General features: G+C 38.1%; 1 protein-coding gene and 1 long non-coding RNA gene across 7 annotated transcripts in view; both read right to left on the bottom strand.

The window, feature by feature from the left end:
- Window positions 1-27,857, bottom strand: part of SUPT3H (SPT3 homolog, SAGA and STAGA complex component) — a 436,829-nt gene that overhangs the window by 262,386 nt on the left and 146,586 nt on the right. The gene's annotated exons all lie outside the window — the stretch shown is intronic.
- On the bottom strand, window positions 536-27,596 carry LOC118659736. Its single transcript, XR_004968690.1, has 5 exons — window positions 27,384-27,596; window positions 25,443-25,513; window positions 20,907-20,990; window positions 5,249-5,380; window positions 536-567 (listed from the first exon to the last, which is right to left on the bottom strand). It is a non-coding gene; the product is annotated as an uncharacterized LOC118659736 (long non-coding RNA).

The following is a 27,857-nucleotide window of genomic DNA, read 5'->3' as shown; positions in this document are numbered from 1 at the left end:
TGTGAAGACACACAGGGAGAAGCAATGTGACTGAAGTGATGCATCTAAAAGCCACGAAATTTCAAGGACTGCCTGCAAACACCAGAAGCTAGAGCAGACAAGAAAGGATTCTCCCTCGAGCTTTCATGGAGATTATGGCCCTGCTGACTCCTTCATTTTGGACTTCAGTCTCCAGAACTGTAGGAAAATATGTTTCTGCTGATTTACGCCACCCAGTTTTGGGTACTTTGTTTTAGAAGCCCCAAGAAACTGATACACACACATCAAGTACTAATAATGTTTTTCACTTTGTAAGACTATTACTATAGTACTCAAGTAACCATGTCACCATTTAATGAACAACAAAAATACGATGTCTGAAACAACATGAACAATGAGTTAAAATTGTCATGTTAAAATTAAATTGATTTCTTTGCATGATATGGCTAGCAAACAAGTCATTCCTTGTCTTTTCCCCCTCAATACCTCAAACCAGATGTTCTTGGGCTGGATAGAAAGCTAACACGCAGAAGGAAAGATAGACTCATACTTATTTATCTGCTGCCACTTGGTGTCAGGGTGAGTTTCCTAAATAAAGCAGAGGAGTAATTAATTTGGTTGTTGCAATTAGGAACCCTGGTCTCCTCAATGTCCATATGGTATATCTCTTCTCATTACACCTAGTGTGCTCCTCAGTAATTCAAGAAATGACCACTAAGCCCACCTTCTTTCCAAATGGAGGTAACATAAGCAACCAGGAAATTGATTTGGATCCATGTCAATTTTTCTTCTATTTCAAGATGGAGCTTTACATTAAAGAATAAAAGAAACCATATTTTTCTTAAAGCAAATGAAAGCATAACTACCTTACTCAAGAGCTCTTTCTTACAGTTGCTATGCTTTAACATTTTCATTAAATGGTATGCTAATGGTTTAAATGTGAGCACAGTCTCACTTCTTTAGAAAAAAAAAAAGAATAATTGGGGCATTGTCTTGGTTCAAGGCCATTCAGTAAAAATAAAGTAGGTCAGCAACATCAAGACTACCACAGAATTGTTAGATTACCTTTTTATATATTGATCATTTATTAAACCATAATTCATACAACCTAGGATATTTTAAAAATATTAAAAAAGAGCTCGAATTATAGGATATCAATTATTATCTTCATTCTATGTTTTAATAGAACATCTCCGAAAATGTGAGTTTACTAGGAATGTGAAGGAAAACTTAACCTTAATTTGAGTTTCTTTACGTTTGCCTGGAGGAAGCTGATTGATCTAGGACATATTTAACTGTTACAACTCCTTATTTTGTTTTTCCTTCTAAGGCTTCCAATTTATACAAACACTTTATCTGGAATCCTTTCTAATCCTTTTCCCCAAAGTACTCTTTTGTATAATGTGTAGAATTAAAACAAGGTGGAGGTTCTAATTCAAGCCGTTAACCATAGTCCCAAGATTATAATGACCTATAATGTACTAATATACTAAAAACTTGTTTGGGCAAAAATTAGTTTGGAGTTAGGAAAACGTATTAAAAGATCCCTTTGGCCCTGGCCGGTGTAGCTCAGTTGGTTGGGCGATATCCCTTTCACAGAGAGGTTGCTGGTTTGATTCCTGGTCAGGGCACATGCCAGGGTTGCAGGCTAGATCCCCAGTAGGAGGTGTGCAGGAGGGAGTCCATAAATGTTAAACACTCACACTGATGTTTCTCTCTTTTCCCTTTCTCTCTCTCTCTCTCTCTCTCTCTCTCTCTCTCTCTCTCTCTCTCTCTCTCTCTCTCAAAAATCAATTAACTATTCTTTAAAAAAAAAAAAAGACCCCTTTGGTAGTAAATTAGGAGAGGCATACTGGGTACCAATTTTGAGACATGGGTTCATTTTATTTATATTTAAGCAGAACTTAAGATTTCTGCAATCAATCAATTAAACTTATACTTGGTTTTAACACTACTACTTTAAGATGTGGCAAGAGAGAAATCTACCCTAAGCCTTGAATGTCACTAACACGACAACTTCAACACTCATCACTGGCACATAACTCATATCATCTGGGCCCTGGGGAAATATTTCTCCACATTTCTCAAAACAAAAGGCTACTGCATCAAAATGCCATGAAGGTGTAGGCTGTGTTACTACTGACCTGAGAAATGCACACTGCTCTAGGGAATTGGCAGGATTAGTGGTAGAAATGCAGAGGTTCTCAAATCCTCCTCTGAAATAGCATCTATGCAAAGGATTCTTGCATTACAAAGTACCATTTGCAAATACTGCCAAGGATCCATTTCCTTCCTTGTCTTCCAGTTATGACTGGTGATTTCAGGGATATTTATGATGACATCAATTGGTTGTCCACCTCTCTCCTGCGGGGAGCCCTTCCCGACATGGGCTTTCATTTAAATTCTTGTTCTCTGCCCTGCAAATTTTGGGGGGCAGGCCTGAGCAAAACTGGATCAGACACACTAGGGTTCAAATAAAATATTTCTAACTCGTTTCTAGCAGAGACTTATTTTTTTTGTAATAGAAAAGAATAATGTATGTTTGGAAATTCTGGTTAAAATATTAAGAACTATTAACCCTAACCTATTCCAAAAAAAAAGTGGACATCTTTTCTATTTTTAAAGATTTACAATAAAAGAAAGTCCAAAGCTATATTATTGTTTATGTTAAAGTTTCCATTTTCAGCTTATTTGTATTTTTATCCATTACAAACATGTTTTGAAAAAGCAGATTCGCATACAATGTCAGCCAGCTTTTCAGAGACCCAAACATGATCTCTCAAAATATGAACTTACAAATGTCCTAATGTCTCTGAGCCCAGAGGTGTCAATGTCACCGAGGTGCCCAAAAGTTAAATTTCAAGGCTGCTTATCAAGCGCAGTAACTGAACACTTGAACTAAACTCATAAGTGTGCAAAGAAGTAAATATCCATCGGGAAAAAAATCCTGAATTACAGGGTGGCCCATTGAAAACAGTTCCCATTTAATAATGTGGCTGTGCAGGGCCTCTTTTAAATGGGCCACCCTGTATGAAGCTTAAGTCCAAGATAAAAAATGTCCTCCCTTGAGAATTTTTAAAAACCAGAAACACTGTAGGTTTAGTGGTTATTTTTATGGTTTTAGATGGTTTCTTTGGACTCCTTTAGAACTGAAAAAAGATGGATACACATTTTAAAAATGAAATGTTACAACCACACATCTGTAATGAGAACCAGTGCCAGTGGATATTTTTAAAGCAAATTAAAACGGTCAACTTTTTTTTTTTTTAACATAGGCAAACAGCTGCTATACACACAGTGCACAGTAACTACTTTTCAGCAAAAGTTCAGAAGGAATTTCCTAATGAAGATTTATGGGATGTTCTGGGATTGATAATTAAAGGTTCCCCTAAAAAGATATGAATGACAGCATCAAAGATGTGAGGGGTAAGGGCACTAAGCATGCCTGTGCTCTGAGGGAAGGGCCTGGAATTTAAAATAGAAAATAGACAAAGTAGTTACCACAAAGGGAAATGAGGATGAAACTGACACGGAGCAAACCTTTCATGTACATCTTTTCCCTACTGACTTTAAAGTGTTTTGTAAAATTCCAAAGTGATTTCTAATGTTTAAATGCCTCTATTATTTAGTGAGGTTTTTGAAATCCTCACCCGAGGATATGCTTTCATTGGTTTTTTTATTTTATTTTATTTTTTAGAGAGAGAGAGACTGACAGACTTCGATGTGAAACATTGACAGATTGCCTCCCGTACATACCCCGTCCAGGGATGGAAACCCGCAACCCAGGTGTGTGTTCTGACCAGGAATAGAACCTGCAACCTTTTGATGTATGGCATGATGCTCCAACCAACTGAGCCACCCAGCCAGAGCTAGTCCTTCTTTTATAAAGGGGAGGGGAGAAAAGGGAAAGGGCTTGCCTAAAAAAAAGTACACTGATAAAAGAGATTATAGGCTCTGAAGATTTTGACTTCCACTCTGTATCTGACTTGAATAATGCTATTTCTCCTCTAAAATCAATGATAATAATAACAACTATGAACCCTCCCATTATCCTATGTGCCAAGGACTCTTCCTAGGCACCTGACATGATAAATTATTTAATCCCCACAATAATACAATGAGGTTGATAACCGTTATATCCATTTACAGGAAAAGAAAGTGAAAGACTGACAAAGCAAACTGCTCAAGGTCTCAAACACAGTAAAATTGCCTGTTGTGATTCAAGATATGACTCAGTTCCAGGGTCAGTGATCTAGAGCTTCAGAAAGAATAAGAAACTGCATAGCTCCCTAAAAGTATCATTTAGTAAGGTCACATTCTGAATATTACATACCATCCCCCAGCACAAGTGTAACAGCCACATTCAACTTCATACTCAGCAGTAGCTCATTCATTCAACAAACATTTATTGGCCACCTTATTGGACAAGTATTGGTCTAGACACTGGGAATAAAGCAATGAATGAAATAGACACTTTACCTTACTGATAATCTGGCTACTGGGTCATAACAAATTGGGATGAGCATTTACTCTAAAGGCATATATTTATTGACAAGCCAATAGCTAATAATGTAGAGCAACTAATAGCTTTGTTCTACAATACAGTGTAACAGATTATATTTATTTTCTTGGAAAATTGACATGAGTTAAAGAAAGTTTTTTAAAAATTTATAAGTACCACGAAAGAGCAGTGGACAGAATCAAGAATCTGAGTTATGTTTTCAATAACTAGATTTTCAGCTCCATGATCCTGATTACATTACTGTCCCTGAAAGGATCTCAGTTTCATCATCTGTGATTGAGGGATGCTGGGCTAATTAATAATAAATATTATATTATGTTCTACACTATTATGATTTAAAGTTAATGGTCTCATTGTAGCAGATATAGTGAACTAAGGCAACATAAAGGAAAGCTTTATATGATTTTCCCCCTAATGTTATGCCTGATTAATGGGACAAAGTCTATAATAAAATAGAAACTTATTCTTTCTCTAATAACATATTTTATCCATAAAGCAAGAATAATTCCTCAGTATCATCAAATATCCCGTCCATATTTCACCACCCATACTACCCATGTCCTCTTTACTCCCGATCCCCTCCCTGGGCCCCTTCTACTGTCCTTTACTTGCTTTGTTTAACAGTTTGTTTGCATTGGAATTCAAACTACGGTATCACTCATATCTCTTAATCTACAGGGTCCTCCTTCATCCCTTCTTTTTCCTTCCTTGTAGTTTCTTGCTGATGATGAAGCCGTGATATTTGACCTTTAGCACTTCTCCCAGTCTAGATGTTCTTGGTGAACTTCATAGTGTGATTCCACCAGTCCCTCCATTGCCAGAAGGTCCTGCTTGTTAGATCCAGAGGCTTCTAAGGTTCAACTGTGGCAAGACTCCTTCCTAGGTGGATGGGACAGGAAATATGTCTTCATAAAGGATCGATCAAGGCAGGGAAAATGTAATGCCACTGTCTCTCTTTGTGGTACGAGCAGCCTTTCATGCTCAAGGCCTGGGTTCATTCTTTCATAAGGCATTCATTCTTTCAAAACGATGGCATTCCTTCTGCATTTATTCATAGAACAGTTCTATTAAAAAGAACGACTTCTCTCTATGATGTAGTTACCCTGAGCTACATTTTTTATGACAGGCAAATACATAATTAATTCTTTTCCTTCATTAACTAGTTTTTTGTTAAAAAATGATTTGTTCCTTTATTATTCTTCAAAGATGATTGGGGGTTTCTTTATTTTCTAAGTGTCATTATGAATTTATTACACATATTTGATGGTTTTAAACCAATTGTAATTTTGCTAGTGATGCTTACATTGTCCATCATTGGCTGGTGAGAGTCTAATAGGTTGGTTCCTGTGTCTTTCTGACACAACCCCATGGTCCTTCCAGCATGACAAGGTGTCCCAGACTCATGTCCATTTCTAGCCCCAGATAAGGAATCAGACATTTCTCTAAAGAGCCTAGTTCCATTTAGTCAGTATTTCAACATGTTTTAATATCCTAATCTATATCCTATATAATAAAACCCTAATATGCAAATAGACTGAATGGTGGAATGACTGGTTGCTATGATGCGCACTGACCACCAGGGGACAGACGCTCAAGGCAGGAGCTGCCTTCCACGTTGAGCATCTGCCCCCCACCCCAGGGAGGCAACTGGCAGAGGCAGTGGCAATTGGGAGGCAGGGCCGGCCAGCGGGCGGTGCCAGTAGGGGCCCCTGATCACCCCGCCCACCAGTCGCCCCACAGATCGGCCCTGATCACCAGCCAGGCCTAGGGACCCTACCCTATATACTGGGAACAGTCTCTTAGATTTAAAAATTAAAACCTGGCAAGGCTACTCTAACACTTAAAAAAAAAACAGGATGATGCAGCGATGACATGCATGGACTCTGGCTTGCACATGTTGTGGTCAGCCGTGGTTTTGACACTTATAACTGTGTGACAAAGCCAATTATTTAATTTCTCTCTGTTTCAGTTTTTCTACACATAAGATGGGGAAAATGGTACTACTGCCTCAGAAGGATCATGTTGTATACTACTTTTTATAATCAGGGCAAAAAATGTAGCTGCCCATACAACAGCAAGATGCCTTTCACCTGTATGAAAAGTATGGTCACTGGTGCATGCAGTGTTCTGGATTGCGAGAGGGATGCCCGACTATCGGTTTAGGCCCGATCACAAGGACATCCCCTGAGGGCACAGGCTGGTGCTAGATTGCACTTAAATTATTGGAGGGAATACTTTGTAACCTATATGAATGTCTATCCACTGTGCTACACATCTGAAACTAATACAAAACAGTATTAAATGCAAACTATAACTAAAAAATAAAATACAATAAAGTAATTGAATGGAAAAATAGTTCCATAACAATAGTAGAATTCAATATCCCTCCCACAATAATGTTTAGAACAACCACACAGAAGATAAATAAGCAAATAGCAGACTTAAACAACATAAATTAGGAAACATCTAACAGACATTTACAGAACATTCTATCCAAGACTACACTATATACATTCCTGTCAGGTACACATGGGGCATTTTCCAGGACAGATCATATGTTAGGCAACAAATTAGTAAATTTTTAAAAAGACAGGTATCATACAAAGTATCTCCCCTAACAAAAAGAGGAATTAGATAGCGGTGACAAAACAAAAACAAAAATAAAAACAAACACACACTGAAAAATTTACAAAATTGTGCAAATTAAATAACCAATGGAAATAAAGAAATAATAAAGGACATTAGAAAATATTTAGGAAGTACTGAAAACAAAAACTCAGCATACCAAAACTTATGGGAAACAGCAAAGGCAATACTTAGAGGGACATTTATAGCTATGAAAGCTTGCTTACATTAAAAACAAGCAAGATCTGCCTGGCTGGTGCAGCTCAGTGGTTGAGCATTGACCCAGAAACCAAGAGTTCGCCAGTTTGATTCACAGACACGGTACATGCCCGGGTTGTGGGATCCATCCCTGGTGGGGAGCGTGCAGGATGAAACAAATCAATGTGTCTCTCTCACTCATGTTTCTATCTCTATATCACTCTCCTTTCCTCTCTAAAATCAATAAAAATATTTTTAAAAAGAAAACAACCAAGATCTAAAATCAACAACTTCCCTTTATAAATTAAGAAACTAGAAAAATAAGAACAAACTAAACCCAAAACTAGAAAGAAGGATATGATAATAATTAAAGCAGATACAAATTAAACAGAAAACAAAAAGAATAGAGAAAAATTAATGAAACTAAAAGTTGGTTAATTGAAAAAAAAACACAAAAAAGTTGAAATTTTTTTAGGTAGAAGGACTCATTAAAAAAATGAGACACCACTGAAATTACTAAAATCAGAACTGAAAATGTGGACATTGATGCAGATTCTACAAAAATAAAGATTTTAAGACACTAGTGTGAATAAATAGTATGCCAACAAATTCAATAACCAAGATCAAATGGAAAGATTCCTAGAAATATAAAACCTACCAAAACTACATAATGTAGAAAAAAAAACTAAATAGACCTACAACTATTAAGGACATTGAATCAGTAATCTGAAACGTCCCAACAAATGAAAGCCCTAGACCTGATGGCTTCCCTGATGAAGTCTATGAAACATATAAAGAACTAACAGAAATCCTTCTCAAACTTTACCAAAAAAATTGGAGAAGACACACTTCCTAAATTATTCTAGGAGGCCAGCATTACTTTGATACCAAAACCAAAGACACTACAAAAGAAGAAAATAATAGACCAATATCCTTTATAAACACTGTTCCAAATATTCTCAACAAAATAGTAGCGAACAGAATTCATTAGCATAGTAAAGGATTATACCTCATGACCAAGTGGGATTTTTAGTGGAATGCAAGTGTGGTTCAACGTATGAAAATCAACCCATGTTATATGCCACATATATATCTAAAGAAAGTGAAAATAAGACCTTGAAGAAATGTTCGCACTCCTCTGTTTACAGTAGTATTATTCACAATAACTAAGATATATAAACAAACTAAATGTCCCTCAAAGAATTAATGAAAAAGATGTGGTGTGTATATACAATGGAATATTATTCAGCCATGAGAAAGAAGGAAATGCTGCCATTTGCAATAATGTGGATGAAGCTTGAGGGCATAATCCTATATAATAATAGAGGAATATGCAAATTGTCCATTACACCATAATGTCACAACTGGATCATCAGGCTGCATCCCCGCCCTCTACTCAGGCAGCTGCAAGGCCCGGGCTAGGATAGGATATGATAGGAGGGGATAAGAAAGGAGAGGGAAAGGAAGGCAGGCCTGCACGCAGACAGGCCAAGAGGAGAAACAGAAATACAGAAGGGTACAAGAAAAGATGCAGGAATGGAAAAGGGAAGGAAACGCGGGGCTGCACACGAGAGGGGGTGGCGACCGTGGGGGTCGGGGGCTGGAGCAGGTACGCATGAAGAGGGGCGGGACACAGGCGGCGCAGAGCAGGGAGCCCCACCCAGACGTGGGAGGAGGGTCATGGCCCCTGGTGCTGGCTGTTGGCAGGTCCCAGAACCACAGGGTGGAGGGTACGAGGCCTTCCGGGCGGAGGCACTCCTGCTTCATGGCAGCAGCACCCGGGCCGCACGGGCCTTGGCCACCCTCGCTGGGCCAGGCGTCCTGGGCAGGGAATGGGAGTAGGATGGCAGCAGGGAGGCTGGGGATGGGGGGGCGGTGAACACCTGGCTGGGGCTGAGCCCTGGATTGGGGGTTAATAACCCCCACACCTGAACGGAAGCTTTAAGAAGGGAAGGAGGGAGGGAAGAACTTTATAAAGGAGTCAGCAGAGAGCAGAGTTAAAGAAGGAAAGCGGGTGTATGAGTGAACTGTAGGAGCTATAACGAAAACCAAGTATAGTTGTGTACGGGGGACAGATTTTAAAAGTAGGAGTCAGAAAAGAAAAAAGATAAATAGTAGTGAATAATTAGGCAGGTAGATAGATATTAAAACAGTGGAAGTAGAGAAGAATGTATAGGAAAGGTAGGATGAGAGAGGAAGAGGCAGGGAAGAAAAGTTTTAAAGGGGAGCCGGTAGAGCTTAAAAGGAGAAGGGAAGAAGGAAGAAATGGGTGAGGGAGCAAAGCAGGTCCAAGGAAGGAAGTGAAAAAAAAATTAAGGTGGGAAGGAAGGAAAAGGGGAGGCAGGGGTAAAGATAAAGGAAAGAAGGAATGTGGGGAGGGAGGGAGAGTAGGAGAAAGATGGGAAGAAGGATGATGGAACAGAAGTAGGAAATAAGGAGGAAAGAAAAGTTTATAAATGATGAGTCAGTAGGAAAAAGTGTTACATAAAGGAGAGAGAAAAATTGTGTGAGAGGGAGAAGTCAATAAGGAAGTCAAATACAATTGTGTGTGAAGGGGATAAGATTAAAAAAAAAAGTTAATAGGGGTGACCAGGCCAGTAGGGGAGGGCAGTTAGGGGTGACCAGGCCGGCAGGGCAGGACAGGGCAGTTAGGGGGGTCACGCAGGCAGAGTGCTTAGGGCAGGCAGGCAGGTGAGCGGTTAGGAGGCAGAGGTCCCAGATTGCAAGAGGGATGTCCAACTGCCAGTTTAGGCCCGATCCCTAAACTGGCAGTTGGACATCTCCCGAGGGCTCCCAGATTGGAGAGGGTGCAGGTTGGGCTGAGGAACACTCCCCCCCCCCCCACGCATGAATTACATGCAATGGGCTTCTAGTGTGAAATAAGCCAGATAGAGTAATAAAAATACTGTACGATATGAACATGTACAAACTTGTACAGAGAGTAGAATGGTAGTTACTGGGGCTTAAGAATGGGGAAATCAGGGAGATATTTAAAAATACAGACTTGCAACTAGTAGGTAAGTCCTAGAGAACAAATTCACATCATAGTTATTATAGGCAACAATGCTGTATTATAGCCTTCAAAGCTTCTAACAGACTAGATCTTCATTGTTCTCACCATAAAAATGAAATAATAATTATGTGAGGTGATAGAGGTGTAGGTAACACTATAATGGTAATCATTCCAATATGTAAATGTGTCAAATTAACATGTTGTATACCTTAAACCTATATAGTGTTATATATCAATATATATTAATTAAAAGATCCAGATGTGTGTGTGTGTGTGTGTGTGTGTATATGTGTGTGTGTTTATATATATATATGTATATACCAAAAAAGGGATGTGACATTAGACAGTAAATCAAATATATCAAAAGAAGAGTGTCAAATATAGTAAATATGTGAATAAATATAAAAGATCCTTTAAATATACTTTGTCTTATTTCTTCTCTAAATTTGTTTAAAAGACATGATTATAAAAAGCAACAATTATAACACTGTGTTCTAAGTTTACAATGTGTATCAATGCAGCCTAAAGGACAAGAGAACAAAGGAGAGGAGGAAAAATGATATATAGAACAAACTTTATATTGCTCCAGAATTAAGGTAGTATTATTCTGAAGTAAATTGTAATTAGATGCATATTGTAATTCCAAGAATAATCACAAAATAACTTTTTTTCGAAAATATTTAAAAAATAGAGAAATTAAAGTGGTAAACTAAAAATATTTATTTAACAGAAAGGAAGACAGTAAAGGAGACACAGCAAAAAAGAGCAAGAGACAGAACAAATAACAAAATAGCAGGTATAAATCCACCCATAACTATAAAGCCAGCCGAGAGCCTGGCTTCTGACTGAGTGGCGCTCCCCCTGTGGGAGTGCACTGACCACCCCGGGGCAGCTACAGTGCTGAGCGTCTGCCCCCTGATGGTCAGTGCACGGCATAGTGACTGGTCGACCGGTCGACTGTCTGCCCCCTGGTGGTCAGTGCATGTCATAGCAAGGGATTGAGCGGCCTTAACATATCATTAGCATATTACGCTTTGATTGGTTGAACGGACGACCAGATCTTAGCCTATTAGGCTTTTATTATATAGGATGTGGATATATTAAGCACCTAAGTCCCAAGGCATCAGCAATAAAAGATAAAATTGATAAAATGGACTTGATGAAACTTAAAATTGTTTCATTTCAAGAGAACATTAACAAAATTTAAAAAGCCACAGATAGGGAGAAATTATTTGCAAATCACCTATCTGATGAACTTGTATTTCGAATACATAAAGAACTCTTAAAACTCAGTAAGATAAATAATCCAATTGAAAAATGGGCACAGAATTTTAATAAATATCTCTTCAAAGAAGATATACAAATGGACAATAAGATAATAGCATGATGTTCAATATCATTCATCATTACCGAAATGTAAATCAAACCCACATTGAGATACCACTTTACACACCTACTAGGATGACTATAATCATAAAGACAGACAATAACAAGTGCAGGCAACGATGTGGAAAAATGGGAATCCTAATATTTTGCAAGTGCAAATGTAAAATGAAACAACCAATATGCAAAAATGTATGAAACTTCCTTAAGAAGTTAAACATAAACGTACCATATAATCAGCAATTTTTCTCCTTGGAATCTATCCAGAGAAAACATATGTCCACTCAAAGACTTGTATGCAAATGTTCATATTGGCATTGCTCATAGGAGCCCAAAATGAACATAATCCAAATGTGTATCCAAATGAGGATAAACGATACGTGGTTATGTCTACACAATAGAAGACTGTTTACCAATAAACATTCAGGAAATGCTAATCCATGCACAACCTGAATAGCCTCAAAAACATTATATTAAAGTGGCAAGATGGAAAATACTACAGGTATATGATTTCATATGAAATATCAAGAAAATGCAAATCTATAGAGATAAAAAAAACAAATTAATAAGGCTGGAAGTGCAAACAAGATCAAAATGTTAGAGGGGATTAGAAATGTTTAAAACTGGATTATAGTGGTAGTTATACAACCCTATATATTCAGTGAACTTAACACTTACAATACTGATTTTTATACTATGTAAAATATACTTCCGTAAAGTCTGAAAAAGCTAAATAAAGAATACTGTCAACACTAACTTTTAAGTTCAACTCATGTCAGAGAATAACCCAATCTCTTAGCAATCGACATATTAGGCAGCAATTAAGTACTTATATTATTTGAATAAAGAAATTTATCATTAGAGAAAATTAAGCAATAATCACATACTAACTTTGTACCCTGTAGTACCATAGTAAAGCAAGGAATTAGTGTTGGTAGCAACTGAATTACAGGCATAGTAAATCATGCCGGCAATAATTTAAATCACCCTAAATCATCTATAGAAAGCTAATTCATCTATAAAAAGCTCAAATCATCTATAAAATCTAAATCGATATATCTGTGCCTAATTTGAGAAATAGATGTCACAAAAGCATATATTTTTACATTATTAATGTTGCTAAGGGCAATTTCTAAGTAGGGAAGTACTTAATTTAAAACTAATATATACCGTCTGGCCAGTGTTGCTCAGTAGTTGAGCATCCACCCATGAACCCAGGAGGTCGAGGTTTGAATCCTGTTCCAGGCACACGCCCAAGTTGTGGGCTTGGTCCCTAGTCGGGGTGTGCAGGAGACAGCCGATTTATGATTCTTTCTCATCATTATCGTTTCTATCTCTCTCTCCCTCTCTCTTCTTCTCTCCAAGTCAATAAAAACGTATTTTTAAAAGCACAAAAATATATGCCATATTCTAGACTAAACTTGCAGTATACGGTATATTCACCTAATCTTTCCCCAATCCCTATGAGGTTAATAATTATGCTTTTTTTACACGTGAGGACATCCAGGCTCTGAGAGGTTAAGTAATGTGCCAAAGATGACTAGATGGCACAGTTAGTTCTGCTTACTTTGAAAGGGTAAATTTATTCCAATGTAATTGATATATTAGGGAACAATGTGAGCATAATTCAAATTTTGTATTTGCTTATGAACAATTTCATTCACAACAAATATAAGGTGAATGCAGAAAACTTAACCCAGCTGAACTCTGCCATGTAAAAACACACGAAAAGCCCATATTTTGCCCTGGACAGGTAGCTCAATTGGTTATGTAGTCCTGATATGCCACAGTTGCGGGTTCAATCCCCAGTCAGAGCATATACAAAAATCAACCGGTGAATGCATAAATAAGTGGAACAAAAATCGATGTTTCTCTCTCTCTCTCTCAAATCAATTTTCTTAAAAAGCCACACACCTCAAACATCTACCAGCTACCTCAATTCACCTCAGTTCACAATATGAGGTGTGCATCACATCCATTCACATCTGGTTTTTCCACAAGGGAATAATATATTTTGCAATATAAAGTGCCCAACAAATTCCAGTCTTTATTAGCTAAGCATTTAACATTTATGATATTTGTTAATGTCACTGACAAGTTTTTCAGTATTGTGCCATAATCTAATTTTCCCATAAATCCTGTGATTTTTTTTCACCGTATGATTTTGCATAGCACAGTGATATTTTAGCAATAAACAGGTTGCATTATATCAAATCTAACTCTAAGTAGTAGAGTGATATCCAGGTTTGCTCATTTCATATCAATGCTCTTAAGTTACAAGGTCTCCCATCTTTACTTATGTAGTTATCCCAAACTGTTAGTACACTATGTGTTTTTGGATACCTTACATTTCCAGTTCTCTTTTACATGAACTACTGTGACTACATGTATTTGCTCACTCAGTACTTTGGTCGAAAGGCTTTAGAATTCACTGACTTCTTTCTTTTTCTTATGTTCCACATCTGATTTATGAGCAAACCTTGCCAGCTACCTTCAAAATATTTTAGAATTTGACTTTTCACATCCCCAACTGCTACTGCCCTAATCCAAGCTACCATCATCTCTAGCCTGAACTGTTACAATAACCTCCTATCTGGTTTTTCTGCTTAGATCTTTGTCCCATCTAACACCTTTCTTCCACACAGCAGCTTGAGTAAGCCTTTTAAATCTAACTGTGTCCCTCCCCTAATGAAAGTCCTCCAATTAAATATATAAATATATTTAAATAAAAGCATAGCTCCTGACCACAGCCTACAAAGTCTGGCTTCTATGCCCTTATCTACCATGTTCCATCTAACCTTAGCAAACAGCCTTCATGCTATTCCTTGAACATACCAAATCTGCTACCACCTAATGGCTTTTACATTCACTATTCCCTCAGCTGTGAAATGCTCTTTCCTCAGACACTGGCATAACTTCACACAGATCTCAGCTCAAATAGCACCTTTCAGATTGGCCTTTCTTGGCCACCATATTGAAAATATCAGCTTTACGCTGATTTATTTATCTCCCTAGGACTTATCACTATCAGACACATCATGTATTTATCTGTTATCTACTTCTGCCATGAGAATGTAAGCCTCATAAAGACAAAGTCCATCTTATTCACAATAACATCAGTACTGGAACAATGCATCAGGCATGGCAGATATACAATACAATTAGTTAAAAGAATTAACTCTTAATAGGAACAATAGGAATTAGTTACTTAATAGAAACAAAAGAGATATTACGCTGTATTTCTCATGTTCATTAAACAACATCTAATAATAAAGTAAAATAAATAATAGAACAATTAAAAGAAGATGATGGCTAAATCTGCATAGGAACTATGATAAATTAAGTATCAAATGGAAAATGACTCTGCATATTTGTGTTACCAGAGACAGGTCAAAAGTTATTTGTAAACATTTACAAAGGACTACATTGCTTGTGGTGCCAAGTCCCTAGTTTTATAATTAAAATAGGTTTTAAAAGCTCACATACTCTATTAGGTTTAGTTTTTTTCTTATTAATATAAAACGGGAATTTTTCTATACCTCTAACTATGTATTTCCATGAATCACCCTATACCATACAAAACATATTCATACAATTACTTGTAAACACAAAAATCCTTTATATAATTCATCTATTTGGTTTTTGTTAACATAAGAGTGTATATCATATAATTTAAATTTCTATAATAATTCAATTTTGTTTCATATCTACAGTATCTCAGAATGAAAGAATTTATTTTGAGGAAATAGTGAAGAAGGGAAGAAGAGACTTTAAAGATTACCAAGCCCACTGATTTAAAACTATATTTTTTCTTTTTTGTAAGCAGCTGGAATATTGTCCTTAAATGAAAATTACATGAAAGCCCAATACATACAACTTGAATGAATCTACTTTAGGCATGAGGATGGAGGGAAAAGTGTGGGTCTGGAAAGAAGAGGGGCACTTAAATCTTGACTGCTTATTTGCCTAGGATTTAATATCCATCCTATTTATTTAAATATCTCTAGGAAAGTCCAAGGGGGAAAATGCCACTTCTAATCAAAGAGCTAATTTACAGACAAGGAAGTGGGGTTCAAAGATGACTGGCTATAGGAGTTAACTTTTAGTCAGTTAATAGTGAAGATGAAATTTAGTATAGTAATCAATTGCATTAAAGGCATTGTGTGCATTTTATAAAACAAATGAAATTTCCTGAACAAAATCATTTTCTAGGCTGAGAAGTAATCTTTTGTTCCTCATCTACAGAAAATTAAGTAGGACCTTTTATTTCACTTTGCCAGAGCTGAATATACCATAATATATTCTGGTGACAATATAGCCCACTTTTTCTATGTACATTTGTACTTGTCAAATATGTCCTGTTTTAGGTTTGTAAAACTGACCTCTTTATCTATAGGGAAGCAGTTCCTTCCCTAGGTTAGAACTAATTTCAGATGAAGAAATCAGTAACACCTGTTGTCTTGCCTACTTGGTTCTTGATATCTGTATTGTTCATTCACTCAGATTATTTAATTCACATCTACTATATACAGCAAAAATTCCAGAAGTATTAGAAATCCAGTGAGCAACAAGGTCTCAGCCTTAAAGAGATCATAATGAGCTCACAGTAAAAGTGATATTTAATTTCTTTTTCTCTGCATTTGGGCACATTTCATCTAACCATTTGCAAGTAGACAACTGATGTCAAAAGTTATGAGTATTGTAAAGACAACCTTTTCACAATAGGCAAACTTCATCTTAAGTATGTGACTATTTAACAGATACATAGTGGAAACTCCTTTATTATTTTTTTAATAATATTATTTTTATAAAGATTAGAGGCCAATCTGTATAAATGAAGGAATAAGTAAGCAATGAAAAAATAAAAGAAGGCTTACAAGAATGTCATCAGGATAAAGAAAGATAACATCGCAAAGTATGTGATATATGGACACTGAATATGACTTTTCTGGAGAAGGTAGTTTTGATCTATAATTTGGAGCTTGTAACTCTGATTATCTTATTAGAAGAAAGGTTTAAAAAGGATAACACACTAGAATTAGTGCAAAACAAGAGAAAACTAAAAGAAATAAACTCACTTGGCTGATTAGAAGCTTGATTAAGTTGGTTCCTTCTAACTTCCTATCTATATATATACACAAAAGGTTAATATGCAAAGTGTCCCCTCAGGAGTTCGACTGGGAGAACAGGACTTTGAATGCTTGCTATGATGTGCGCTGACCATCAGGGGGCAGCGTGGAACATGGTAGGTGACCAGAGGCGGCAGCGGGAGCTGAGGGAGCAAGGGAAGGAGGAGGCAGGGATGCGAGGGGGAACTGTGCGGTGGCGGCAAGGGAAGGAGGCAGGGAGGCGGGAAACCTGATTGGTCCTGATCACTGGCCAGGCCTAGGGACCCTACCCATGCACGAATTTTGTGCACCAGGCCGCTACTATATATATATATATATATATATATATATATATATATATATATATATATATATATATATATGCATACATTTTATCATAGATAGATTTTGCATTATAAACAAGTGACTGAGAATATTGTTTTTAATGACTAGAACAAAGTAAGTAGGAAAAAAAGGAAAGACTAAGGGACTAAACTGAGATTCTAGGTCACTGTGTTGAGGAAAAAACCCATGGGTTAGGGCAATGGAATAACTAGAGGCTACTGTGAGGCATTCCACTGAAGAACATCAGTAAAAGTTCCCTTGTATACATCATAGGCCACTCTATCAACAAGTAGGCAATTTTCATTAGTGAAACATATATGAGAGCGAATAATTCATCTGATACTCAAATACAATAAGAATAAAGCCCAAACCATTAATTCTATCTTATAGAAAACAATTATTTGTAATTCCTCAGCATGATCCATCCACAGTAGATAATAAAACAGAAAAACAGCTTGTCACAAAATGGCCAATGGAACAGATTCCGTGACCAATAATTATGTTACCAAGCTACAGGGTCTTAAAAAGTAGCTCGTTTTGCATATGTAACTTGTTTCCTCAATGTCGGAGACAAACAGAATCAAAGAAACCCACATCCTAAGCCACAGAATAGAGCCACCTGGCCTTATTCTTATCACAGGATGACAAAATAATTTCTGCAGACATCCTCACATTTGTATAGTATTTTTTTTTTTTTAACTAACAAAACTGTTGCATCCTTCCTGAATTCTAGAATGGTCAAAAAGTTCAATGCAAACACTTTTTCAGATAACCTTTGCTACCACATTTAAAGGCATGGGGCTCAGTGACTGGAATACATTTCAAAATACATCTCCCTTTTCTTTCCCATTTCTGTTCTAGAATCTTTGCTTCTAAAAATGTTTAAATCAATGCCAGCTATGCAGTATTCATCAATCCACCAAAAAAATTAACAATTTTATGATCTTGACAAGAGACAATTAGTCTGAGTAGGAGCCCAGGCATCAATATTTTCAAAACAACACTTTAGGTAATTCTAATAGTCAATCAAGGGTAAAAATCATGTTCATATCATGATCAGCATTCTAGAAATTATATATCTAAAACTGCAATGTTTGTAAATTAATGTAAGTATTTTAGAAATTCAACCCTTAACCATACTTTTAACCCCAAACCCTGATCTACAATATTTGTTATTAACCTATATATTTTTCTTGCTTTATCAATGATTATCAAATAAGAAATCCTCCAAGTATCCTTTCTCAATTACTTTCTACAGTGTACACATTTATGTATCTAAGGTGGTTCCATAACTTTTATCTAAAATTCTTTTGAAATTCATTTGCCATAATACCATTAAAACTTGCCTCATTAAGAATTCTAATCCTAACCTATATGGAACACTTCAAAAAGGACTTTGCATTGAAATCAGCTCCTCCATAACTACATACCAATAAAGTTAAAGCCTCAATAAAATGAAAAGTGCCTAATGTTTCATTAGGAAAAACAAACTAAAAAAAACACGTAGTAACTTTTTAAAAATTATTTTTTATTGATTCTTAGAGAGAGGGGAAAGGAGGGGGAGAGAGAAACGAGCAGCACATCAATGGACTGCCTCCTGCAAGCCCCCTACCAGGGTTTGAGCCTGCAACCTAGGTGTGCCCTGACCAGGAATTGAACCGGTAACCTCTTGGTGCACAGGACAAGGCTCCAAGCAACTGAGCCACAGTGGCCACAGCAAGTAACATTTTTTTAAAAAGTCTTTATTGTTTAAAGTATTACAGAGGTCCTCCTTTCCCCCGCCCCCATTAACCTCTTCCAGCCAACTCCCTTCCCCGCCCCACTCCCCCCAACCCCGTAGCAAGTAACATTTTAAGAAGTATCATCTCACTTGCTTCTCAAAGGCACACCACCAGTTAGCAAGTGGTTAAATGCCTCACTGAAAATAGTATGGCTGCTGTGGCTATATGCGGAATTGCTTTTCTTTAATCTATTTATTGGCAGAATTTCAAAGAGGAAAATGAGATTTATCAAACGATAATCTGCCAAAATATATGTTGAAGTCCTAAACCCTAGTACCTCACAATGTAATCTTATTTAGAAAAAGGGTTATTATAGATGTAATAAAGTAAGAGAATGTCATACTGCAGTAGGATGTGCCCCAACCAAATCCAATATGACTGGAATCATAATATGGCCATGTGAAGGCATAAGGAAGACACCACGTGAAGATGAAACCGTTATTAACAGAAGATGACCATGTGAAGACAGAGATATAGGGAGAATACCATGTGAAGATGGAGGCAGAGATGGTGTGGTCTAAAATCAAACCTTTCCCAGCAATTGCCAGCAATCTCCAGAAGCTAGAAGAGAAGGAAGGGCCATTTTGCTCAGTGCCCTCAGAAGGAACCAAGCCTGCTCACACCTGGATTTAGGACTTTTAGTCTCTGGAACAGACAAAAATATTCTCTTGCTTTAAGCCACTCAGTTTGTAGTGCTTTGTTGCCATGGCCATAGGAAACCACTTTACACTTTATGAAACACAGTACGATAAAAAGTGTTTCATTATTTACAAAAGAGGAAGAAAACTTCAAAATTTTAAAGAAAAAAGATAGTCAAGTGACACAGATCTTGATCCTAGAACCAAGATTTATTTGCTAATTTTATTTCTGTAGCTATAAAATGACTTCTCTTGGGGGTAGTTCAGAGAGTTGTTGTGAGGATAGCATGATTCTCATATACAATACATACACAGCTATTAGATATAACAATATTTATATTTATCTTACACATGCATATCTTAAATCATTCCATGTATGTATATCTGATTATCCCAACAAGATGTATGAACACCCTGCAGATATGAATTATAGTTGTAATCCCGATAGGGCCCAACATATGCCTGAGTGAAGATTAAACATACTAGTTTTAAATTAAAAATCAGTTCAGCCTGGCCGGCACAGCCCAGTGGTTGAGTGTCAACCTGTGAACCAGGATGTCGCGGTTCTATTCCCGGTCAGGGTGGTCAGGGCAGTCAGGGCACATGCCCGGTTGAGGGCTCAATCCCAGTGTGGGGCATGCAGGAGGTAGCCAAGCAGTGATTCTCTCTTACCATTGATGTTTCTCTCTCTCCCCACCCTCCCTTCCTCTCTTAAATCAATAAAAATATATATATTTTTTAAGTCAATTCAGAGCCTTTACACATAGCTTATTCAGCAATCTATATATACATAAATAATAGAAAGCAGCTCAATATTCACAATACTATACTGATAAACTCATATTGTTTTATCTGTCTGTATTGTTTTCTTGATCCTGTAATAATTCTGATGTTTATTTTACATGTACTTTTAACAAACACATATAAGTGGATTTACCATGAAGTTAATGAGGTTAAGCTTCAGGTCTCCTCATTTGGCCCTTTCCATGGCCCTGGAGAGATATAGGATTCATGGTCACATAGTTTTATAAAAAATCATCTAAAATAAAGTACTGTCATTACAGTCAGTGAAGAAAGCTGTCTTTTTCTATACGGAGTTCCCTCCATCACATTTCCCTCTTGTTGGGTGACTATTGTAACTGAAGGCAGTTTTGGAATACTGTTAAGAAAAGGATGAATTCAGGATACCTTTAGATTGAGGTTAATGTGATAAATTTAATGGTTAACTACCAAGTCCTTAAATGGTTCTTGCTAGTTGTCATGGTATAGAAATAGCCTTCAGAAATATTCCTATTTCCCATTGTACTGACTCACCTGTTTTATGTTATATAGGTGCAAAGCCAGAGGTCATATCCTGATACAAACACATTATACAGCTCTTGGCACTAAGAATCCTATCTAATAAAAGAGAAACATGGTAATTAGCCGTAAGTCCGCTACCCTTCCCATTGGCTAATCAGGGTGATATGCAAATTAACTGCCAGCCAAGATGGCGGCCGGCAGCCAGGCAGCTGGAAGCGAACATGAGGCTTGCTTGCTTCAGTGATGGAGGACTCCAACATTCCCCGCCTGCCTTGCTGGCCTCTGAGCTTGCAGTTTGAAACATTGTAACAAATATAGAAGCTAAACAAAACCCCAGAAACCTGCTTTAATCCGCCAGGCTTCACCCAGCAGGACCGCAACATTGTTTCAAATACAGAAGGTAAACAAAGGCCAGAAACCTGCTTTCAGCAGCGGAGGCCTCAGACTGGAGCCGAGCCTCAGAGCTAAAGCTGGCCCAGAATAAAAAAAAAAAAAAAGAAAAAAAGGAGCAGTTGGGAGCTTCAATCACTCGCCAGTCTGAAAACGGCCCTCAGCCCCTCACCCAGACTGGCCAGGCACCCCAGTGGGGACCCCCACCCTGATCCAGGACACCCTTCAGGGCAAACCAGCTGGCCCCCAACCATGTGGCTCTGTGTGTGACAGGGGGCGGGGCCACAACCTCCCTATCCACCCTGCTCTGTTCCTGACAGGGGAAGGTGCCCCAACCCCCTGATCAGCCCTGCTCTGTGCCTGATAGGGGGGAGCTCCCCAACCCCCTGATCGCCCTGCAGCTCTGTGTGTGACAGGGTGCAGCGCCCTAACCCCCTGATCGGCCCTGCTCTGTGGGTGACAGGGTGCAGTGCCCCAACCCCCTGATCAGCCCTGCTCTGTGTGTGACAGTGGCAGCGCCCCAACCCCCTGATCGGCTCTGCTCTGTGTGTGACAGGGTGCGGCGCCCCAACTCCACCCCGCCCCCACGGGCCCTGCTCTGTGTGTGACAGGGTAGAGCCATAACCTCCCCATCGGCCCTGCCCTGAGTGTGACAGTGGCGGCGCCCCAACCCCCCGATTGGCCCTGCTCTGTGGGTGATAGAGAGCAGCGCCCCAACCCCCTGATCCGCCCTGCTCTGTGTGTGACAGGGGGCGGTGCCCCAACTCCCCTATCAGCCCTACTCTGTGAGTGACAGGAGGGAGCTCTTCAACCCCCTGATCGGCCCTGCTCTGTGCGTGACAGGGGGAGCTCCTCAACCCCCTGATCGATCGGCCCTGCTCTGTGTGTGACGGGGGGAGCTCCTCAACTCCCTGATGGGCCCTGCTCTGTGCATGACAGGGGCCAGTGCCCCAACCTCCTGATCGGCCCTGCTCTGTGCGTGACAGGGGGTGGCGCCGCAACTTCCCTATTGACCCTGCCTTGAGTGTGATGGGGTGGTGCCCCAACCCCCCAATCGGCCGTACCCTGAGCGTGACTAGGGGTGGCATCGCAACCTCCTGATCCGCCCTGCTCTGTGCATGACAGGGGGCAGCGCCCCAACTCCCCAATCGGCCCTGCTCTGAGCCCGAACAGGGGCTGCACCTAGGGATTGGGCCTGCCCTCTGCCACCCGGGAGTAGGCCTAAGCCAGTAGGTCATTATCTCCCCAGGGGTCCCAAACTGCGAGAGGGCACAGGCCGGGCTGAGGGAGCCCCCCCCCCCCCCGAGTGCACAAATTTTTGTGCACCGGGCCTCTAGTATGTAGATAATAGGAAAACAACAACAGATATCCCACCACTACTAGTCACTAGGAAAAGTGGTTAACTGATTAAAGAAACTAGAGAGAGCAAAAGGGCTCAAATCCTATGCCTCAATTCAACTGACTGCACATCTCTATTGCTGTGTTCCATAATCTATATGGGTATGTCAAAAAATTTATGCACTTGTGTTGGGGTCCTGCCTCCACAGTCATACTCTCGCACTCCCAATGAAGGGCATGAGCAAACTGTCCAGTTCTCCAATTATCTTTACAGGTGGTCAAGCTCTACCATTCAAGGATAGTATGACAATATGCAAGATTGCTCCACTTGTTCGCAATGCAACAGGCCCATTTTCCTATGATGCAGAACAATACTAGATGCAGTGACTTTGAATCTACCTTTGCAGAGATGAAAGACTACTGGGCATGTTTGAATGCACCTGCTCAGACTACTCATGAAGTCAGAATTCCAAATTATTTATCAGCTGCCTAACGCGTCTAAGGCTCCAAAATAATGAAATCCATCAAATATCTGAAGTGCAGATCAAAGTTTCATCCCAAGGAAAGGATCATAGCTAGATCTGCTGCCATAATTAGCTTCACCCAATAGGCAAACATCACACTTTCTTCAGAGACAAGAGTCCTGGAGCCTCGCTACACTGATGCAGACTCACCCATAAGCCACAACTCATCTACGAAGCTTCTGAACATTCAGTGTTTCCATGTTTCAAGCAGACAATAACTCTTTAGTTTCTACACAACTCTATCAAAAATTTGTAATTTTTTAGTTCAAGTATTTTAATTCTTTTTTTGTGTAGCACTGAGATCCATATTTACATAGATTTTTCTTAAGTTTTCTGTTGGTTGGTTTGTGTAGCTCTTATTTTATTTTCTGTTTGTTTCAGAAATATAAGAATAAAATATTAATACATATCACTTTTCTTAGAAATTTTCAAACAGCATTTATTAAAGTTTTTTTTTCTTTGAGTAGAAACCAGAAGCCACAGTTTAAATACACACACACACACACAATGGTCCAACATCCCAAAAAGTAGTTCTAGTTTTTAAAAACAGAAATTTGGGTCCAAGTGATTAATTTATGTTTAGTCATCAGATAAATAAAATATCACTTGAAATGTAGGTTCCATAAGGGCAATTATAAAACATGGTAGTTAAAACCAAGATCACTGGTAAGTATGCCAATGTGTTTCTCTTAAACAGCCATTTGGCAGGCTGGGATATGACTCATTTTATGTTCTTGTCAATTCAAATACAAACTCACTATATTGCTTATTTTAAAAAATTGTTAGTATGAGGCAGGTCTCCTAAAAAGGCAGTTAAATTTTTCTGGTATATTAAAAGAGAGTTTACAAAAAGATAGATCTGTGGCAAATATTCAGAGGAATCGCCCAACAACAGTAGGGCTTCGAGGCAGAAGAGAAAACATTTTAAATGCATGACCAAATGTTTTTTTGAAAATTACTCTAAAATTAGGTGACCAAAAATATAAGTACTATGTCTACAGTCTATAGATGTAAAGATTTTCCATAAAAATGAATGAGCACAACACACATAGATCCTGCAAGCATAGCAAAATCTGAAACTAAAAATATTGTTTTAGCTGGTAAAAACATTTTTTTATATGTAAGTGAATTATGGTGAGTTTCCTAACTGCCTGAAATGAATACTGAATTGAAACAAAAATCTGTAAAATTTGTATGTTTAAATGAGAAAACTAGAATAAGAAATAAGTACAAAGGAAAAAATAAATGAAACTGTAAACTATCAATAGAAACAAAGGAAGTATAATTGTAGTACGGAGATATAATGCTTTCATTATAAAAGGAAAAATCTAGATACCAAAAGGTTCTACTCTAGGTCTTGATAAGAAGTTCTGCCTGTAACAGTCTTTAGCCAGTCCATAAATTTTCCTGCCTATAGAATAGGGTAATGGTGTAACTGACAAACTACAGTGTCCAGACGGAAGCATTACCTGGGCCCTGTTAGATTACTTGGGGTTGACTCCACCTCACTCCAAGAGACCCAAATTCTATTGCAGGGCAATACTCTTCCAGAACAGAAGTTTCTAAAAGTACAGGCAGAAGAGAAGGCTCTCTATTGTCTAAAATCCTATTGCATTTTCCCTTTTCTACAACAAAATGTGGGTGGGATCTTCAAAAACAACATTTTTAAAAGCACATTTGGAAGCATCATCCTGCCAAAGGCCAGTATACTTGATTGACAGAAGAATTCCATGAAGACAGGAATTGTGTCTGGCTTCACTTACCCTTCCTCTCCATTCAAAGCCTGTCTCGATGCCTTAATCACAACTGGCAATCACTAAATATTACAGCAATGAGGACCTAGCATACCTCTCAGGGCTTTTTCAACATCACACAAGTAGACACTTTATTTTAAACTACTTAATTTAAGCTCGGTTTATTTACTATTTCACTAAAATGTCTTTATCACCCAACAAGATTGCAAAGCCAGCAAGGTTAAGGTCCCAGGTTCGATTCCGGTCAAGGGCATGTACCTGGGTTGCGGGCACATCCCCAGTGGGGGATGTGCAGGAGGCAGCTGATCAATGTTTCTCTCTCATCGATGTTTCTAACTCTCTATCTCTCTCCCTTCCTCTCTGTAAAAAAATCAATAAAATACATTTAAAAAAAAAAAAAGATTATGTGTAAAAAAAAAAAAAAATGATGCCTTTTGTTTCTGGTTTGTTTGTTTTTTAATGTGAGCAAAACTTTAGCTTTTTATTTGAAGACTTGCTGTGGGAAAAAAAAGTCTTTGTTTATTTTGTATCTCAGAGATTACCTTGAAGGTTTAATAACAACCACAGTATCCCATGAAAATATACAGGAATGAGTGTAACTCTTCAGAATATGCTTTAAAAAAACAAAAAACAAAAAGGTAACACTATAGTTTACTTTTAAAGGGCATGGATATTTTTATTTTTCCCAACCCTACAGAAAACTAACAGGGTCTTAATTCCACATATTTATAAACAATCATATAATTTTCCAAAATAACTTCATATTAAGTGACTTCACCATAAAATGAGACTTTCTAAAAATCAAAACAAAACATTAGATAATTCGATTCAACAAATGGCTATGAAACTATTTATAAGGCCCTGTGCTAGAGGTTGAGTAAGTTATGACCTTTTGGGTTCACAATCTATCTGAAGACTTGACAGGTAGTTCAAAGGACAAATCCAGCAACAGTCCCAAGTCCCTTGATGCTTATTGAGGAGGCTTTTCCATAGTGATAAGTACTACACAAATTATTTTTATAACAAGAATAATGAAATACCTGTACTGAATAATCAAATAAGGGGAAACTATGGGCAGAAGAGATTTCACTCAAACATAAGATTACTTAATCACCAGGGAGAAAAAGACTGGATGTATTCCAAAGACTGTCTTCACCATTGGAGATGTTTAGGTTATGAACTGGAAATTACTTTCTTATTTTGATAGCTGCCTGAAAGTAGGGTACAGGAACAACTGATGTGTCAAAGTCTTTTGCTGACCTAAGAAATTACAGAATGATATTTATACTGGAAGAGAAGTGAGGAAGATTACATATCTAAATTGGTGATTAACAAAACTGTTGAGCGCTACTCCCAATATTTCCAGTCTTTCTGGGTGAACTACAGACATAAGAAGAAACAGTAAGCTTTAAACTGCATTATTAATAACTCAAAGTAATAATGCCACCCAAACCAAAGTTCAGGTTGGTACAATTCATGTCACTACTAATTGCTTTGTAGTTTGTGATGATACAGAGACATATGGTAAAATACTACACTAAACTTTAGGCAAGTATTACCTAAACCTGGTCATGAATAAAGCCAGGTAAAATAAATTTTTATCTAATACTGTACATAAATATCAAATACCTAAAGTGGTGAGCATAATTAACCACCAATAAGTACATTAAAATCCCATGTTTCAAAAAAGAAAAAAAAAACTACATAAAACTTGAATTATTGCATGGCTCAGTGGTTGAGCATCGACCCAGGAACCAGGAGGTCATGGTTCAATTCCCAGTCAGGGCATATACCAGGGTTTGAGTTACCCAGGGTTGTGGGCTAAAACCCCAGTGTGGAACATGTAGGAGGCAGCTGATCAATGATTGATTCTCTCTCATCATTGATGCGTCGTCTCTCTCCCTTCCTTTCTGAAATCAATAAAAATGTATATTTTTAAAAATGGAATTATTGTCTATATCAATTAAGAATGCATTCTGTTCCAAATAATAAAAAGTCTAATCAACAGTGGATTAAATGGGCAGGGAGTTATTCTCTCTCAATTAAAATGATTGAAGGTAGGTGACTGTTAGGATGGGGTTAGGCACTCATCAGGTACAATCAATGAGCACGATTTTTCCACCTTCCAGTTCTGCTTTCCATCCTCATGCTTGTCACCTAGTTGTCAGAGGACTACTGCCACGCTTCCGAACTCATATCAACATTCAAATGAGAAAGGAAAGGTGATGCAGCACTTGTCATTTCACCTTTTATGGAAAAGTTATAATCCATAACAGTTTTACCTACTTCTCATTAACTAGAACTCAGTTACCTTCCGACCTCTATTAGGGAGATTGGAAAAGCAAATGCAGTTGAACCCCATTATTCACAAATTCTGTATTTATAAATTCATCTACTCACTAAAATTTATTGGTAATCCCCAAAGCAATGTGTTTTCATGATCACTCATGGACATGTGCAGAGTGGCAAAAAATTTGAGTTACCCAACGGACATTTTCCCAGCTGAAGTCTAACAAGGTGAGAATCTGCCTTCGAGTTTCAGCTCTCATACAGAGGTGACCAGAGGATGGACACTCCAGAGGACAGAACACTACAGTGCAAAAAGATCCTGCTCGAGGGCCGGTTGGATGGTGTTTGAGTCTCAACTCTGGGACCTGTTAGTGGGTGGTTCCAGGAAAGTGAGTTCACATTTTAAACCTTGTTTTCTCTTCTGTTAAAAAAAAAAAAAAAAAAATACTAAGATGTTTTTAGGATTTAAGATTATGTCCCTGTGAGGTATCAGTGTGTGTGTGTGTGTGTGTGTGTGTGTGTGTGTGTGTGTGTTTACATATTTGCCCTACAACAATGGTACAGTGTTTCTGGCAACTTTAGAGAACCCAACTACTGTCAATAACAAGAGTCAACTGGATTTGCCTTTTCCAGGATTCTCTCTATAAAGGTAGACAAGAAAGGGGTTT

The sequence above is a fragment of the Myotis myotis genome, unplaced genomic scaffold (assembly GCF_014108235.1).
Source record: "Myotis myotis isolate mMyoMyo1 unplaced genomic scaffold, mMyoMyo1.p scaffold_m19_p_7, whole genome shotgun sequence".
NCBI classification, from domain to species: domain Eukaryota; kingdom Metazoa; phylum Chordata; class Mammalia; order Chiroptera; family Vespertilionidae; genus Myotis; species Myotis myotis.
This window is presented reverse-complemented; position numbering and strand designations above follow the sequence as displayed.